The sequence below is a fragment of the Mus caroli genome, unplaced genomic scaffold, assembly GCF_978045245.1.
Source record: "Mus caroli unplaced genomic scaffold, Mus_caroli_1 scaffold_4, whole genome shotgun sequence".
Taxonomy (NCBI): Eukaryota; Metazoa; Chordata; class Mammalia; order Rodentia; family Muridae; genus Mus; species Mus caroli.
Window position 1 is genome coordinate 53,208,764 of NW_028227259.1, and position 18,846 is coordinate 53,227,609.

Genomic DNA, 18,846 nt, shown 5'->3' on the forward strand with positions numbered 1-18,846 from the left:
TATTTATTCATTCAGAAATATTATTCAGCACCTACTAGTCATTTTAATAACAGGTGTGATGAAACATCTGTCATCTGTAAGCTTCCACTCATGTGGAGATGCAGGAAATACCACGACGTTTATATTGTAATATATTTAATCTATTTGTTAGATAAATATATATCCATGGTATCAGTCAGAGTTTTCTACAAAATAGACTAGTTAAATATGTGTATATGTAGAAACATAGGTAATGTTTGTGTATATATATATATATATATGTGTGTGTGTGTGTGTGTGTGTGTGGTGTGTGTATCTATCTATCTATCTATCTATCTATCTATCTATCTATCTATCTATCTATCTATCTATCTTATCTACCTGTAGAGCTGTAGCGTTATCTATATATAACTATAAACCATCTATCTCTCTATCTGTTGAAATCGATTTGAAGGAATGAATTACACAGTGTGTAAAGGCAGCAAATCTGAGGTCTGTGTAGCATACTGAAATACCAGGTAGGATTTCTGTTACTTCTCTGGGGCCATCTCTGCTAACTTTGGGTTCACTCCTAAGTACTTTAATTGTTGGAATAAAGGAGTTCCATGTATGTTACAAAAGATAAGCTGCCTTTCTGTGAGCTGATTCTCTGCAAGTGCTTGTCATCCCTACCAAATCTAGAGAGATCCAGACTAGAATTTGTTTCAGTAACTGACTACTATATTTTACAGAACAAAGGGCTCTGCAACCCTATAGAAGGAGCAACAATATGAACTAACCAGTACCCCCCCCACCCCCCAGAGCTGTGTCTGTAGTTGCATATGTAGCAGAGGATGGCCTAGCCGGCCATCAATGGGAGGAGAGGCCCTTGGTATTGCAAAGATCATATGGCCCAGTACAGGGGAATGCAAGGGCCAGGAAGCAGGAGTGGGTGGGTTGGGGAGCAGGGTGGGGAGAGGGTATAGGGGGCTTTGGGGATAGCATTTGAAATGTAAATGAAGAAAATATCTAATAAAAATGCCTTAAAAAGAATATAGACTATACCTTTGAAGTTAGTTGCTTATATTGGACAGTAATAAACATTCTACATACAAATAATGTAGGAAAGAGTTAAGAAATGACATGAACTAAGTGTGACACTACTTTGAGATCAAACTCTGAGAGTAGCATTTGAGGAAGGACATGAACAATGGAACACTTTATGCCTTTTTTTTCTTTTGCTGTCACTACTAGACTTTTATTAATAATACCATCTAGATCTTCTCTTTGGTGTGAAGTGGGGCATTTACCTGGGACGCTAAACAACCTAAGAATGCAGAAAGCCAAGATATGAAATAAGGACTGTGGCAAAGGCTTTTGATCCCTCACAAATCACAACAGAACTCATAGCTTCAGACAACCACAAAATAGTTTTTATCTTTTCATGATCATACAAGTTTTTTTTTTTCAGATAAATTTCCTGGCCTGGGTTAACATGTTGGACACAGATTATTGAAATATTATCTCATTTGTAGATCTTTGGCCCTCAGTTGGAATAACTAGCATGAATGACTGGGCCTTTGTCCATGTGGTTTCCTGTCCCTCAGAATGTCAGGGCTTGCTTGTCTAGTAGCAGAATGTTTCTTGCAATCCTCAGAGGCCAAGTATAAATCGTCCCACATTCATTTTGCATTTTGTTTACCAATGATCCATTACAAATGTTGGACAGTACAGGTGGCTTCTGACAAAAGCCTGCAAGTAGAAGGCAGAAGTCATTAGGAACCATGACTGGAATAATTAGTAAATAATAAGTAAACCCAAGAATTGTAGAGTTATTTAGGCAGTACAAGCTGATATTGCAGTGGGATGAGATATCAGGCTCACATGTTCTGTGAATTGGGCTCTACCTGAATGTTTTGTTATCTCTACACTCTCACATAACACATGGCAAAATAAAGCATCTATGTTGAAGGCACTGAGTTACACTTTATAGGTTATTCAAACTATAGCTCTGCATATTGCCTCGTGTACTTGAACGCTTGGGTTGCTGCAATAAAACATCACAATCTGTCAACTTAAAAACTTTCATTTAAGGCTGGGGCTGTAGCTCAGATGAGGAGTGTTTCTCTCATATGGTTGATATCAGTTCCAACATTATAAAGAACATAAGTTTTTGGTTTTGGGGCTTTTCTTCTTTTTCAGTTCTGGGGACTAAAAATCTCAAGCTCAAGATATTTGAAGATTCAGTTCATGATGAACATCCTCTTTCTGATTTCCAGGTGGCCACCTTCTTGGAGGATTCATACAGAGGAGAAGGAGGGATCACAGAAGGAAAGGCAATTCTGATTCTCTCTTTTAAGGACTAAAGCCACAGCATTCTGCCTTCATGATCTATCTCCCTTAATCCTAATAAGCCTTACCAGTTCATCTACAGGTGTTATTACAATGGGAGCCAGGACTTCATTATGAATTTGGGGAAAATATAAATATTGCTTTCATAGCACTATGCCAAATTTTAACAGAATATATGAGTAGGCCGTCTTTGGATTCCCTTCCTTGTAAGAGGTCTGCCAGTCTGTTGCTAGGTGACTGGCAGTGGGTCCCTGTGCTGTAAGAAGTGCATAGTCCTACTACTATGAAGGTGAACTTGACCTTATTTTATACTGTAAATGGATAGTGAACAGTCATGGTTTGTACTAAGACTGAACTAAAGCCTTGTGAAACATTTCAATATCTACCATACCTCTTAGTTTTTCCCTTCTTTCTACCATCGAAATGGCATGTTCTGAACAATGGTTCCTCTTTTATTCTGGATCCTTAAATTAAAATAAATCCATATCATATTGTAGTAATTGACCTATGGCCACTGAGATAAAATGTGGATAAGCAATAGGTGTATATTTTTATGGGTGGATATTTAGTGTAGTTGAGAGAACTTATTGCTTGAACATAAGACTCACTTGGTCCTAGCAACTGCATTGGGCAATTACAGCCACCTGTAACTGCAGTTCCCAGGATAGCCTACACCTTTGGCACCCATGGACACCTGCCTTAACACGAACACACTGATACTCAGACATAGACACATAGTTTAAAATAATGAAAGTAGGTGTTTAAAAATATACACTTCATAGACTAAACAACTGATATTTCAGAACTGTTTTATGTTGCAAAAAATGCTGATTGATAAATTAATAGCACAGGTTATGAATGGTGAGATGATGAGTCAATAGAGAAAATTCCTTGCTTTTTTTGTAGAGGACCCAGGTTCATTTAGAGCATTCAGATGGCAGCTCACAATAATTCCTAACTCTTGTTCCAGGGATTTAGTGCCCTTTTCTGACCACCATGGGCACCAGATATACACAAGGGACATACACAACTATGCAGTTAAAATGCTCATGCATGTAGAGTTTCATAAAAGTAATAGCAAAAAAAAAATCAAATGATCTGTGACTATATCAACACCAACAATGAAAATTATGACCATTGACTCTAGGGATTATTAATGGAATCCTTAAAGATGGCAGCCTGGATTGTAAAAAGGCAGTGCACTCGAAATCATCCTGATCATAATCAGGCAGGCAGGTCATCTGCATAACAGCCATGCAACTTGGGTAAGAATACTGACGGCAAAGGATATCCCTTCTCTTGCAGGTTACTGTTTCTTTTTTCTTTTATCTAATAAATAAAATAAAATAGACAAGAGATAGGTTAGGAAAATTAACGTCTCCCTTGAAACAAGCATAAAAAGAGTAAGAAAAGGGACATTGTTAAGAATTTAAGGCTAAGTGTCTATACTTCTCAACACACAAAGATAAAACTGAAGAATGATGTGAACCACAAAGGAATCATAATCTTTCCCAGCATTGAAGATTGAACCCAGGACTTGGTTATCATATTCTTTTAAAACCTTTGAATTAGGTAACAGGAGAGTAAGCAAACCCTTTTAGGGAATGAAATGACTTCCAGGGGATAATTAGGCTTTCTAGAAAGAGGGTTGTCTCAGGCAAAAATGCAGAATGTGCGTGTGGTGGTTTGAATGAAAATGGCCCCCATAGGCTCAAAAGGAGTGCCACTATTAGGAGGTGTGGGCTTGTTTTGGTAGAAGTAGCCTTGTTGGAGCAAGAGTGTCACTGGGGTTGGGCATTGAGTTTTGAATGCTCAAGCCAGGCCCAGTGTCACTCTCTCTTCCTGCTGCCTGAAGATCTGGAAGTAGAACTCTCAGCTCCTTTTTCCAGCACCATGTCTCTCAGCCTGCCACTGTGCTTCCTTCCCACCATGAAAATAATGGGCTAAACCTCTGAAGACAGTCCCAATTATATGCTTTTCTTTATAATTGCTGCTGTGGTTATGGTCTCTCTTCACAGAATCAAACAGACAAACAAAATCCTAAGACAGTGACTATTAACATATGAAGATGGCTAGAGGCACGGGAGCTCAAGCAAACTTTTTAGAAAGTTAAATTGTCCAAAGTACGGACAGCCTGGGCACAGGCTTTGAACAGATTGCTGCTGTTCCTTCTTCTCTGTGAGAAAGGTACAGGGCATATTCTTAGTCAGCTATGGCTGCCTGGAGCGCTCATGCTGAAGACCATTCCAGACCTCGCACTTGCTTTGGCCAGCATGAGTTTGTGTATCTAGTACGCTTTCTGTTTTTGAATGGAGTGATTTTGATCACATTTCTTCCCTTATCTGCAAATATATTTTTGATACATGTTGAGCAATGTGTGTGTGTGTCTATTTGTGTGTGTATACATGTATGTGCATTCGTGACTGTTTTTAATCCACAGTACTGTAAATTCAACAGAGACTCACCCATATCTATAACCCCATAAGCTTTCCAAGTATGTTCCATAGGCTGAGGTAGATTAAATGTTACCATTTGTAAGGGGAATAGAACACAATAACTGATATTATTGGTCCCAGTCATGTTTTGTTTTCCTTCCTACTGTGATGACCACACAGTCTCAGCCATGGATCTTTCTGTTCATATGGTGCCCTGTTAATGTTGCCCAATCAGTGCACACAGGCTTAATCCCAGCAAAAACATTTAGATAGCTCAAGGTCCCTACAACTCTCATGTTCTTTTACCTTTGTCCTAAGAAATGGACTTAAAAAAAAAAGTCTGGCTTTTCATCTATAATAGAGCCAGAAACACAACATAGAGGCACAGTGGCTGACCTACAGTCATCAGTAGTGTGGGGATGAATTCTAAATCTCTCTTTAAGTTACTGAGGTCTTGATATGACATATTACTTTCAGGTACCATGGGGATGAATTATTCTTTGGACACTAGGACTCCGGACAAACATTTTGAACCTTAAAAACCCCTTAGTGTACATTAAATAATCAGAAAACAAAAATGTTTCCCCCCAGGACAAAAGCCTTGGCCTCTTTTATAGTAATTCAATCACACTCTCTTTCCAAGTGAGAGTTTTTATTTATTTATTAATTTTGGTGCCTCTCCTGACAAATGTGTTATATCTTAGTCCCACAGAAGCCATGCATTTGTTTTATAGTATCATTCCGAAGGACTGTTTGAAGGATTTAGATGTGGCTTTCAATCCTGTTTCTGCTATCTACCTCATCATAACGTGGGGACCAGCAGGTGACACAGTCCCTCTGAGTGCAGCATTCCAGCAAATAAGGCTGTCCTTATGTTTGCAGTTACTATTTTTCTTTAACTTTGGACAAATGTCTGTGTGTTTCATAACCTGGCTGGACATATTGGCATATCTCCAACTCTCTAGCTCTCAATCATTGCCTCCCTGTAAATATTAGGTGAAGGAGAATTGTCAAATGTTCTTTGTTCCTTCTAGAAACAACCTTTTCAAAGGTGTACCTCCGTACCTCCACTCCTACTAAGTAGGTCAGAACAGTTTTAACAGCATGGAAATGCTCTACATGGTCCATTTGTTTTCAGAAATCTTCTCTGGAAAGATGGGAACAAGGAGAACATTTCCCATCTCCCCATCTGCTGATCTTCCTGCTTGTTTCTTTTTTTTTTCCTTGCTTATCTATCTTTTCTTGATGTCCCCTGTTTGTTTATATATCTTGTCTGTTGTTTTCACCGGTCCAGTTTCATTGAAAGAAATAGTGTGGTGGCTGTTTTTAGCTGCTTCATGAGTTTGGTTCTTAAATTTAAGGCCCTTTTATTTCCTATAGATGAAGGCTTTGATTCTGAGGTAAATCTTCATCTATTGAGTCTTGAACCCATGTTTCTTTCACTTCCTGCCCAATTTTATTAGCCCTACAGGCTTCATGATTCATCTTTGTCAATACTCTCAGAAGTGCTGGGTGAGATGCATGATGCTCTTTGCGGATGCTCTCTCCCTCTCTGCTGTGAGGCAGCTTGATGGAGTGTTATTGGGATGAGGTGGGGCAGGAGGAGAGGGATGAAGCCCATGTTTCATAGCAGGCTCCCTGTTTTTTAACCCAATACAACCTAGGCTATTATTTTCATATGCCATTTCCCTATTCTGAGTATGTCTCATCTTTTCTACAATTGCCCAGCCCCAGGGGCTTATAAGAGAGCAGAGAAAGCCATTTTTAATAGTTCACTAGAAATAAGATATGTGTAAGGATATCTAAAATTTGACTCAGTTAATGACACATTATACAGTCCAGAGAACATTTCCTCTTAAATAGGAAAATCCTATAATGTCCCCCATACTATTTTCTCCCATTAAAGGACTTGAATTATATATTCATGCAATTTACGTGAATTCAGCTGTATACAGGTTGACACAAAGAAAGAGAGCAGCACACAGAAAAGAAGACAAAGACAGATAAGCCTCTACCAACAGCAGCAACAGTGACAGATTTCAATGTTTGAATATTGGACTTGCTGAGAGATGGCATGTCAGCAGTTTCCTACAAAATGCCAAGGGTAGATTTTAACTTCATGAATTCCCCCTTTCTACCTTAGGCAAGGTTTTGTCCTTGTATGTCCATATAAACTTGGGCACACACATGTACCCTATTTCCACACTGAAGTGCACTCTTTAAACGTGATGATCATCCACTTACTGTCTCCCAATTATCAGGCATTTTGCATGTATGCACACATCATTGTGTGCATAAAACACACATCTCAGTATGATGCATGACTCAAAGTAAACACAGTTCATTTCCATAGCCTTTCATGAAATTAAGGCATACAGATGATTAGTCCCTTTCAGAGAGATGTATTCAGAATTTTTGCTCACCTGGTATCTTTTTAACTGGCATAGGATCATTTTCATGTGCAACACAAAGATGTTCCATTCTCTCAGCCTGTGTCACTATGCTCATGACATCCTGCTGCACTCTGGAACAGCTGTTCAGAGAACTTCTGGTTTGTCCTTCCACAGCATGACTTCCTTTCTTCTGAATTCTGCTACATCTACTCCCCCTTCCCTGCATGCAGTCTCTTCTTTAGGACACACATGGCATGTATTCTTTCATATTCATGGTGCTGAAGATACAAGAATTATAATAACTGAGAGCATAGACACTAAGATCTGCTGCCTTCTAACTATGCATCCTTAGGCAGTTATTTAATTTCCTTATTCCCTAGCCTCATTTAAGAAAAAAAAAAACACATCACATTATTCTGCAAAAGATTTTATGAGTTACATACAAGCATCTGAGTACTATGCATGACTCAAAGTAAAGCATTGTATGCTTTTGCTCCTTTTATACTGGCCTTAGATTTCACCTCCTTCATGAGAATTTCTTTAGCCTCCATTTTTCTCTGAACAAAATGGCATGGTGGACCTTCATTGTACATGGTTGTTATTGGTTTGTTTTAGTTACCTATTTAGTTGTTGGTCTGGCTAGTTACCTCTTTGTGTACTCTATCTCTACTACTAAGTGGAAGCTATGTGAAGTTAGCAAATTATTTAGCTTGAACATACAATTTATTACATTATGTTATACCTTACATTATACATACTGCATTATAGCAACTCAAAATTGATTGTCAACTGAGCTAATTATCAACTTTACTGTGATCATTCTAATTAATCTCTGTATATTATTTACTATACACTCTCTAGGTCACAATTATGACTCATGAGATGAGTATTATTAAACCCACTTTCCAGAAGAGAAGGCAGAAACACAAAGATTAAGCACCATGCACATGATAAATTGCCAGTATATGGGAGAAAGGGAGTTTTATCAAGCAATCTGATCTAGGAGTTCAGATTCTTCCTACTTTTGCCATCTGCCTCTGAAAGAATTTAACAAGGGGAAGGGAAAAGTTGGAAAAAATTTAAGGAAAACAGGCAAGATAGGGGAGTATGGGCAAAGGCAGCTGGCAAAACAAAGTCTCAACAGCATCACCAAAGTCCTTGTAAAACTCCCTCACTGATAGTTGATTTATGTTAAATCCTTGACTTTTCAAAAACAGTCACTATAAAATATAGCCATGTAGAATCCACTTCTTCATTTACTGTGAAAAATAACGTGTGTGCATCACCCATTAAATCATTCAGCTCTGCATAATATCCCAACAAGGGGGAAATGTTGGTTTCTACATAAACCTTTGTGTCCCTGGAGTCTGTGGACTGATCGACTCTTTCTGATGCTTATGTACAGGTTTTCCCTGGATGCTGGGAAATAAATGTGAAGCCAGACTCTATTCTTGGCAACAAAAATCATATCAACATTCAGATAAGAATTTTTTTTCTCATTTGGCTATCTATTCAACCTCAACTTTCATTCCTTGTGATGGTTAGTTTTTTGTCAACTTGACACAAACTAGAGTCATCTCTGAGGAGAGAATCCCATTTGAAAAAAAATGCTCCATCAAATTAGCCTGTAAGCAAGTTTGTGGGAGCATTATCCTGATTAATGATTGATACTGGAGCTCACTGTGGGCTGTGCCACCCCTGTGCATGTGGTCCTGAGTAGTATATGAAAGCAAGCCAAGTAACCCATGGGGAGCTTCAGTTGCTGCTTCCAAGTTCCTGCATTGACTTCTTGCCTTCCCTTCTTTTGATGATGGACTCTGCTATGAAAGTATAAGCCAAATAAAGCCTTCCTTCACTAAGTTGATACTGGTGAAAGTTTTACCACAGCAACAAAAACCAAAGCAGGATAGTACTATATAATTATAGAAATACATGTGGAGACCTCTACACTACCAAGTATAGTTTCTTGTCAATCTAAGGTGTTATATCTCAGCTTCTTCTCTTTAACCATCTTAAATGACAACAGTTTAATTGACAATAAACTTTATATCCAAGTTCAGTCAGGTTTATAACATTCTATCAAAATGTAACACCAATTAATTAGTTGCAAAGTCCAGCTAAAACTTAAGAACCTGCAACCCTATGCTGCTGTTCTGTCTCAGTTGACAGCCATTATTCTAGTATGATAAGGTTATACCAAATTACGGGGAAATCCGTATGAAATATGTTAATATATTAAATATCCATTTTTGATATAGAGTCTTAGCTCTATGGAATGACTGAGCCTTGTGGATTATTGGACCTCATATAATCTAAATAGACTAACTATGGTAATTAAGTTCTTCCTCAGCTTCAAAATATGAATTTGCATTTTCTTTATCACAAATGTTATGATTAGCAACTAGAGAAATCTAGTAATGTGAAAGAAACAAAAGATGTTCTAATTCTACAACACGATAATTCATTTTACACACACATACATATATACATATACATACACATACATATTCATACACATGCATATATTTCTTAATTCAGTACAACAACAAGCTCTATCATTGAATTCAGTCTCTAGCCCACTAGCATATGCCCTTTTAAGTCATTTTATGCCCAATTATTTCTAAAACTTTTAATAATTTTTATCATTGTATTTCATATTTTTACTGTTTCAATGAATTATTATACATATTTCTCTGAGTAATAATGGACATTTCACAATAAAATTTTCAATAGATGCAGACATATTCAAAAATTAATTTCTCATTCTCTTAACTTTTCACATGTTGAGTTATGAACTTGTCTTTAGTATCCTTCAAAATCTTGTAGGAGATGCTGGCACACCTTTCTTGTACAAATAGCTGAAAGACATCATATTAGAGTGTGATCGACACATTTCAGGCTCAGATGCAGCAGAGAAATGTTTTAGGGTATGGCTAGTGCTTCCTACAAGATCTGCCTTGTGATTTGTTTGCCTTGCATTACCTTCATAGACCCTTGAGTTCTTCCTTCATACAGTGAATGTGGCCGTAGCGGCTTCACAGGTATGGTGTGAGTATTAAGTGAGATAGGACCCTGAAACCTTTTCTTTAGTGTTCCAATGTTTTAATGCTTTTTGCCAAATTATTTTCCTAGGTAGTCACAAATAAGGACTGAAAAAAATTCCAGTTCATTTCAACCTTTTCAGCATGTTCTTATTAGAGTGTGTGGATAATGTGATAAATTAGGAGTTTGCTATTATTTCTTAAGTCTTTGCTTTGCTTCTAAGGAAGAATGAGCATGCAGTTGTAAACGGGCTACCAGCTATTCTACATTGGTTGTGTATTATTGATATCCATTTCTCATGTGTTGATTGCAACTGCTTGCTGACTTAGGAAAACATTTTTCTCCCCTAGAAGAAAAATCTTACATATAAAATTATTGTTATTTCTAATTTATATTTTCTATTATTAACAAGTTTAAAATGTCTATTTCTTAACATATTCTATAGTTTTTCTTCATGTTTTCTCATAAAGTCTTATAATTATGGGATAAATCAATACCCAGGCCTCTTGCACTCATGAGGTATTTCACATTGATGCTTGTGTGTAGGTGAGAACTAATGAAACCTTGTCTGCATAAGGTCTAATTTTCTTGGCTTGTTTAGAGTAAATCACCATGCCTACAGAATTCTTTCTAACACTTGGTTTCTAGCTGCAGAGGATTTTTAAAACCATGTTTACTTCACTTACTCAATATCTAGGTCCACTTTTTACCACACATGGTGGAAGCTCTGGTCAGGAGTTCTATAAACCATGAGTACTTTGTAGATAGGAACCAATGGAATCTATGTCCTTGTGCATGAATAATCTTTACTACTGAACTCTTGATAGTGACTGACTCCCCCCAGTGTTAACAGAACAACAGAAAATATCAGTATTATCGGGAGTAGCTGCATAACTAACAGAAATTACAGGTATTTTAATTTTAGTTGCTGTTGCTATTTTAATTTATTTTGCTGTTATTTCAAATTTTTCATGAGTGTCTTGCAGACTGTGGTCTAGGTAGTCCAAAACTGACTGCCTTTTAATAGAAAATAAGGAGTCTCCTTCTGGCTGCCCTCAGATTAAGATGTAGAACACTTAGCTCTTCTAGCACCATGTAAGCCTGGATGCTGCCATCCTTCCTGCCATGATGATGATAGACTGAACCTCTGAATTTGTAAACGTAAAGAAGCTGAAGTAAAGAGGATAAACAAGGAACTGGAAAATATTAAATTTAATATTAATATTTTATTTAATAAATTTATTCGATAAAATTTATTTAAATTTATTTAATAAAAAATAAAATTTAAAGGTGACAGGGCTCTTGATGGTTACAGTAAAAAGAAGAAGGTCTAAAAATTGCTCTTCATCTTTCTCCTTGGTCATGACATTGACTTTGGACACATGGAAGCTGTGAATCTTCTGAGCTCAAACAGATACATGGAAAAGCAGATTGGCTATCTTTTCATCTCTGTATTGGTGAACACGAATTGCGAATTGATCTGGTTGATTAACAATGCTATTAAGAATGACCTGGCCAGCCGCAATCTTACATTTATGGGCCTTGCCCTGCACTGCATTGCCAATGTGAGTGGCTGTGAGATGACAGAGGCCTTTGCTGGAAAGATCCCTAAGATCCTCATGGCAGGAAATACCATGGATAGTGTAAAGCAGAGCGCAGCCCTGTGCGTGTTGCACCTGTATAGGACATCCCCTGACCTAGTTCCCATGAGCGACTGGACATCTCATGTGGTACACCTCCTCAATGACCAGCACTTGGGTGTAGTGACTGCTGCAACTAGCCTCATCACTACATCTCTCTCAGCTGGGCAGAACGGTGACCTCTGCATCAACAGATCTTCGGGATTATACTTACTACTTTGTCCCAGCTCCTTGGCTATCAGGCAAATTTCTGAAATTGCTGCAATGCTACCAACCCCCAGACTCAGCGCTTGGAGACCATCCTGAACAAGGTCAAGGAGCCACCCAAATCCAAGAAGATTCAGCATTCAAATGCCAAGAAGGCTGTGCCATTTGAGACCATCGGCCTGATTATTCACCATGACAGTGAGCCAAACTTGCTCATCCACACCTGCAACCAGCTGGGTCAGTTCATACAGCACCGCGAGACCAACCTACACTACCTGGCTCTGGAGAACATGTGCACACTGGCCAACTCTCCGTTCTCTCACGAGGCCGTCAAGACCCACATTGAGACTGTCATCAAGGCCTTGAAGACAGAATGAGAAGTGAGCGTGAGGCAGTGGGTTGTGGACCTGCTCTATGCCATGTATGACCAAAGCAACACCCAGCAGATTGTGTCTGAGATGATGAGCTACCTAGAAACGTCTGACTACTCTATCTGAGAGGAAATTGTGATAAAAGTGGCCATCCTGGTTGAGAAGTATGGAGTGGACTACACTTGGTATGTGGACACCATCCTCAACCTCATCCGCATTGCAGGGGACTATATGAGCGAAGAGTGGGTACCATGTCATCCAGATTGTCATCAATCATGATGATGTGCTAGGTTATGCTCCAAAACGGTGTTTGAGGCATTGCAGGCTCCAGCATGTCGTGAGAACTTGGTCAAAATGGGAGGCTACATCCTGGGAGAGTTTGAAAACCTTATAGCTGGGAACCCATGATCCAGCCCCTCTGATCCAGTTCAACCTGCTCCACTCCAAGTTCCACTTGTGCAGCGTCTACACTCGGGCACTCCTACTGTCCACCTATATCAAGTTAGTGAACCTCTTTCCAGATGTAAAGGCTCAGGACATGCTGCTCCGTGACAGCCAACTGTAGAAGGCAGGTGTAGAGCTGCAACAGCCAACTGTGGAGTACCTGCGACTTTGTATTGTCCCCAGCACTGACATCCTGGCAACTGTCCTGGAGGAAATGCCACCCTTCCTTGAGCGAGACGAAGGAGGTCGAGGAGGAGGAGGAGGAGGAGGAGGAGGAGGAGCAGAAGGGGAAGGGGAAGGGGAAGGGGAAGAAGGGGAAGGAGGGGAAGAAGGGGAAGGGGAAGGAGGGGAAGGAGGGGAAGAAGAAGGGGAAGAAGAAGGGGAAGAAGAAGGGGAAGAAGGGGAAGAAGGGGAAGAAGGGGAAGAAGGGGAAGAAGGGGAAGAAGGGGAAGAAGGGGAAGAAGGGGAAGAAGGGGAAGAAGTGGAAGAAGAAGATGAAGAAGAAGAAGAAGAAGAAGAAGAAGAAGAAGAAGAAGAAGAAGAAGAAGAAGAAGAAGAAGAAGAAGAAGAAGAAGAAGAAGAAAGAGAGCCCAAGCAGTGACTGACCTGTAGGAGACCAAGAGTGAGTGAAGCATCTATGTGAATGGGGGCCCTGAACCCATTCCACCCAGCACCAGTGCTGCATCCACAGCATCTCCATCAGCAGCAGACCGGCTGGGTCTGGAGGCCATTCCCCCTGCTCCCACAGGGCTCCCTCCCTCCTCTGGCAGTGGGCTACAGGTGGACGTGTTCTCAGACTCGGCTTCTGCAGTTGCACCTCTGCACCTGGCACTGAAGACAACTTTGCCAGGTTTGTTTGTAAAAATAATGGTGTATTGTTTGAAAACTAGCTGCTTCAAATTGGACTTAAGTAGGAATGTTGGCAGATTTTAGGCCAAATGTTCATTTTTTTTATGGCAACAAGACATCTACACAGTTCCTAAACTTCACTCCAGCACTAATCTGTGCTGACTTCCTTCAAACTAATCCGAACCTGCAGACTAAGCCCATGGACCCAACTGTGGATGGGGCTGCAAAAGAGCAACAGGTGGTTAACACTGAGTGTAGCTCTGATTTCACAGAGAAAGCTGTCCTCACATCCTGTTCACCTATGGTGGCCCCTTCCAGAGTGTGTCTGTTCAGCTTCCCATCACTCGCAACGAATTTTTCCAGCCCACAGAAATGGCTTCTCAGAATTTCTCTCAACGCTGGAAGCAGTTGAGCAATCCACATCAAGAAATGCAGAATATCTTCAAAGCAAAGCATCCGATGGACATAGAGATCACTTAAGCAAAGATAATTGGATTTGGTTCTGTGCTCCTGGAAGAAGTTCATCTGAATCCTACAAATTTCATGGGTGCTGGCATAATACATTCCAAACCCACCCAGACTGACTGCCTGTTGGGCCTGGAACCAAACCTGCAAACTCAGATGTATAGACTCACCTTGCACACCAGCAAAGACACCATCTCTCCGAGACTACGTGAATTGCTGTCGGAACAGTTCTAATCCGCAGACCAGAAGATGAGGCTCTCTGTGTGTCTCTCTTTCTCTCGTTTGTCATTGTACCACACTGCAGATGAACACCCCTTGTCTGAAAACTGCCATCCATGGCACCTCCAGGCCTATGCTCACAGCCAGGCCCTGGGTGTGGAGGGAATGCAGGATTCAGTTTGAGGGCAGCAGCAGGCCTGCCCCATCAAAGAAGGGTGTGTGGGCCTGGGAAATCAATGCAGTCCTGTGATTCAACCTACAAATTAAAGGGAAATTAGAAGATTGAATGAAAGGGGGAATTTTGTTCAAATGTTATTAAAATGTCACTGGCTCAATCTCAGAATAACGCCCCCCCCCATCAAAAAGAAAAGGAAAAAGAAAAGAAAAAAAAAGAAATGAAAAGAAGAGAAGAGAAGAGAAGAGAAGAGAAGAGAAGAGAAGAGAAGAGAAGAGAAGAGAAGAGAAGAGAAGAGAAGAGAAAAGAATCTAGTAATTGTTTAGTCCTTGAGGCTCAATGTCTCAATAGTCCCAATCTGGTGCTGGAATCCCAGGAAAGTCCTAGAGCACCTCTGGCCTTTGGTCAGCATTGTATTTTGAAGAAGTAGTTTCTAAATCCCAGCCTCAGCAACAGGATAGATGAAGTAGTCAGAGAGAGCGAGGGCAAATCAGCTAAAATGAGAAGCTTCTTTCCTTCATATACTTTTATCTGAGTACATCTTCCCACCTCAAAGAATTCAGTTTTAAAAAATCTCAGGCATGCCCAGCCACTTGAATTTTAGTTGATTCCAGCAACAGTCAAGTTACCAACCAAGATTAGCCATCACACTAACTAAAAATGAGATGCTAAACTATGAATTATTCTATAGATATTCTGGCCTTTACTTGAATATGTAAATTGTTTTGCATGTTACTTTCATCTGTGCATCCCCCCACATCCCAGCATTTAAAAACAGATTATGGCTGGAATGTGAAATGCCCCCTGCAGATTCATTAATCTGAACACCTGGCCTCTCCACCTGGTAGTGCTCTTTTGGGAGGTTATCCAACCTTCTAGAGGAGTTCTCTGGCTAGAGGAGATGGGTCAGTGTGGGCAGGTCTTTGAGGTTTATATTCAGCTCTGCTTCTGTCCTGTTTCGTCCTCTGATCCAGCAGTTATGTGAGGAACTCCAGGACATTTTTCTACTACCATAAAACCACTACACTCCACATACTTGTCGATAAGGTCTACACCCTCTGAAACCCTGAGCCCAAATAACTTCCCTCCTTAAGTTTTTTAATCAGATATTTTGATCACAGTGACCAAAACCAACCAAACAAACAAAATTAAAACAAAACAAACAAACAAAAAAACAAAACAACTGATAGAAATCCCTACTCTGGAGTCACTTATAGTTTTCAAGAGCTTGAAATTAGCATGACACAGGAATAATTATTTTGTTAACAATACCCGACCCAGTAAATTGAAAGTTCATAGAATTATTATTCCCTTTATGATAATGGAATTCTTTTGATTTCCCTATATGTCTGTATTTGTAGTTAATCCAGATATATTATTCAAAGAAAAGTGCTGGGGTGGGGAGGGGAACTGTTCAAACTTAGATCTGGATACTGACTCCTTACCATGTGCATGACTGAAATCTCAGGGTCCCCTTACCTCGCTGCTTCTTCAGAATATCATTTCTCCTATGCACCAGAGGAATTTGAAGCTTGGAGAAAAGTGTTTTCTTTCCTTCATAAAGCTATTGATTGAAGACACAACCTAGCTTGAGTACATTAAGATTCACGATATTAAAAGTGGCTTCTTTGAATCCGGAGTTGTTTCACAGTTAATTATATAAAGGAGACAGTATACAACACAACCTCCATTGTATATGCAGAGCAACTCCAAAAGGGCAGGCCTGCTTATTTCTCCAGAAGATAGAGGTGTTTCTGACATGCACAGGCCTGCCCTGCCCAGTCTGAGCCTTTCTGCTTTCTGCTTCTGAAACCTGATTTCAGCATATGTATTCTTACGCTCTACTTCTCTTGAGGCTGCTTCTGGATTCTAGTAATGCCAGAGACTAGTGGGAAGATGAAGGGGGTTGTGAATAAGTTTCTCTGCACTTCTTTGTAGGTTCATGGCTTCAGCAGCAAGTATCTGCTTTTGTCAATGGTCCTACTATCTGCATGGTAGTTTTGCCTCATTTGCTACAACTTGTGTTTGGTTTTGGTTCATGCTCAGCCCCTTCACGGCTAGGTGACTTACAGTGTACCACCAGAGCTGAGCCTGAAGGACTTGTGATAAGCCTGCTGTGAGGAACAAAATGGATTGCCCAATGACATTCTGTATTCAGAAGGAATGTACTAATGTGGCGTAAGTTTAAACTTATGTACTTGCTCATGTATGATGCTAATCAACATGTGCTCACTATTGAAACACTGTAACAACTTAATATTCCATAGAAGTTGTTTAATTCAATAAATGTATCAAATCCCCTATTGTTCTCTCATGATCTACCAGGCTAACTGGCAGAGACTAGCTGCACAGTGCATTTTTAAAGAGATATTTACTAAGTATCTAACTTTTAAGAGGACTGAAAACCATGTTTTTATAAAGCAAGGTAACTTAAATAGGAGTTCAATGGACTCATCCTGATTAGTCAAGAGGAAATTCGCTGAATGATAAAACCCAAGATTGACGTGCTTGCAAATTCAATTGTCTGAAGAAGGCAGCTCTCATTTTCCAAGGTTTGGAAAAATTTAATTATTTAATTTAATTTAATTTAATTTAATTTCAGTAATCCATTGCCCACTGTTACCCATGTACCAGAGGAGATGGTCACTGTATTTGCCCATGATGAAAGGCAGAAAGGCAAGCGATACACCCATCCTCTGAAGCTTCTTATGTATGGGCTTTTAATTTCATGTATGAGTGCTATACCTCATTTATCACCCAAACTGCTGTTCCGAAACTGTTTCTTTTCCCATGTGCACTCACTAGCAGTTTCTTGGTAACAACTATGAGTTATTTGTCACTGAGGAATATAAGTTTTGGTTGATTTTCTCTGATATCCACTTAATGGTTTGTCACTTCAGCTCAAGATATAATTTCCTGTCAATTATGTTGTAGATTTCCCGTGCATCTGTCAGCATGTCACTTCGCATGCCCTTGTTATATCTTATCTTTGAAAATTGTCTTCTTTCAATCACTTTTGGTTTTCTTGCCATTTCCTTACCTGTGGCCAAAAATGCATTGCTTATACACAGTCCAGTGAGGCATGCTGCTTATGGAATCTACAGTCAAACTCTCTTTACTTATAGATCCATTTGTTCTTAGATGATAATTTCTTCGTCTACGAACATCTTATTAATATTTACTAATAAGATTCAAAGCTCTTCTTTACTTCTAGATCCTCTCTTGAGGGGAAAACATAATAATACTGAGAGGCAACACACGTCCTCCCAGTTTCTGTCCCTCTTGCCGTCAATGAAGGCGTGCAAACACCCTGTGAGAATACAGTGTAAAGACTGGATTCTCAGGTGTTCACCACACCATGCAAAGGATCTAGAAGTAAGGAGAATTTTGCCTGCAAAATTATCATGCACATGCCCCACTATACTTTGAGTTAAGGTGGCCTCTAGAATTTTTTTGCCTGTAAGTGACTCTGTTCATATGATGTTACTATGAGAGCCTCAGAAAAATAAATCTAACCTTATGACTTAACTATTTTTAAACAAAGATTAAAAAAATCCATTTTCCTCATTTACTTTCTATTGTGGTAAATAGCATGAACAAAAGCAATGTGAGGAGGAAAGGTTTATGTCCTCTTATACTTTAATGTCTATCATTAAGGGAAGACAAGTCAGGAACCTGGGGCCTGATGGAGGCAGTTCCTTGCTTGGGGTTTTCTTGTGAGTATAAAATTAACAAGAAATAATTAGTAGAGCCATTCAAATGATAATCTATTGTAGAATCCAACTTAAAAGCCTCATGTGAAAAACCTTTGCTTTCTATGTTAAAAACCTGGGAAAGATTCTCCCTAAGCCCTAGAGCACAGAATCCTTAGGGGAGTGATTCCCAAGCCTCATCACATACAAAGACAAATAAAAATACTTGCAGGCATTTTCGTAAATGCAGGTATCATATATGAATTTATTACAACCCCATATCCAGCATGTTATGGAGGGGATATCTAGTTCATATAATCTGTCTAGATAATTCTTTTGATTGGTGAGGTGTAGGAAGCACTCAGGTAAGGAACTGAGTAATGGAGAAGAAACTTCAATGATTGAGACATATTATTCTTGGGAAGAAGATCATCTCATATAGCTTTTACTCCCTTGCCTCCAATTTCATTGATGTTAAGATGGAATAAGCTAATCGAAAAACCTCTTTCCTGAACTTCATTCTTATAAAGCAAAAGAGATAGGGACCTTGGGAGGGAGTGCATATAAAACACCTCTTAGAGCTTCATCAGTCAAGGATTTGAAA

The 18,846-nt window shown here is 39.5% G+C and overlaps 1 pseudogene; it reads left to right on the top strand.

Moving 5' to 3' along the window:
* The first annotated feature begins 11,498 nt into the window (after window positions 1-11,498).
* Window positions 11,499-14,390, top strand: LOC110295252 (AP-2 complex subunit alpha-2-like; annotated as a pseudogene).
* The last annotated feature ends 4,456 nt before the right edge of the window (window positions 14,391-18,846 follow it).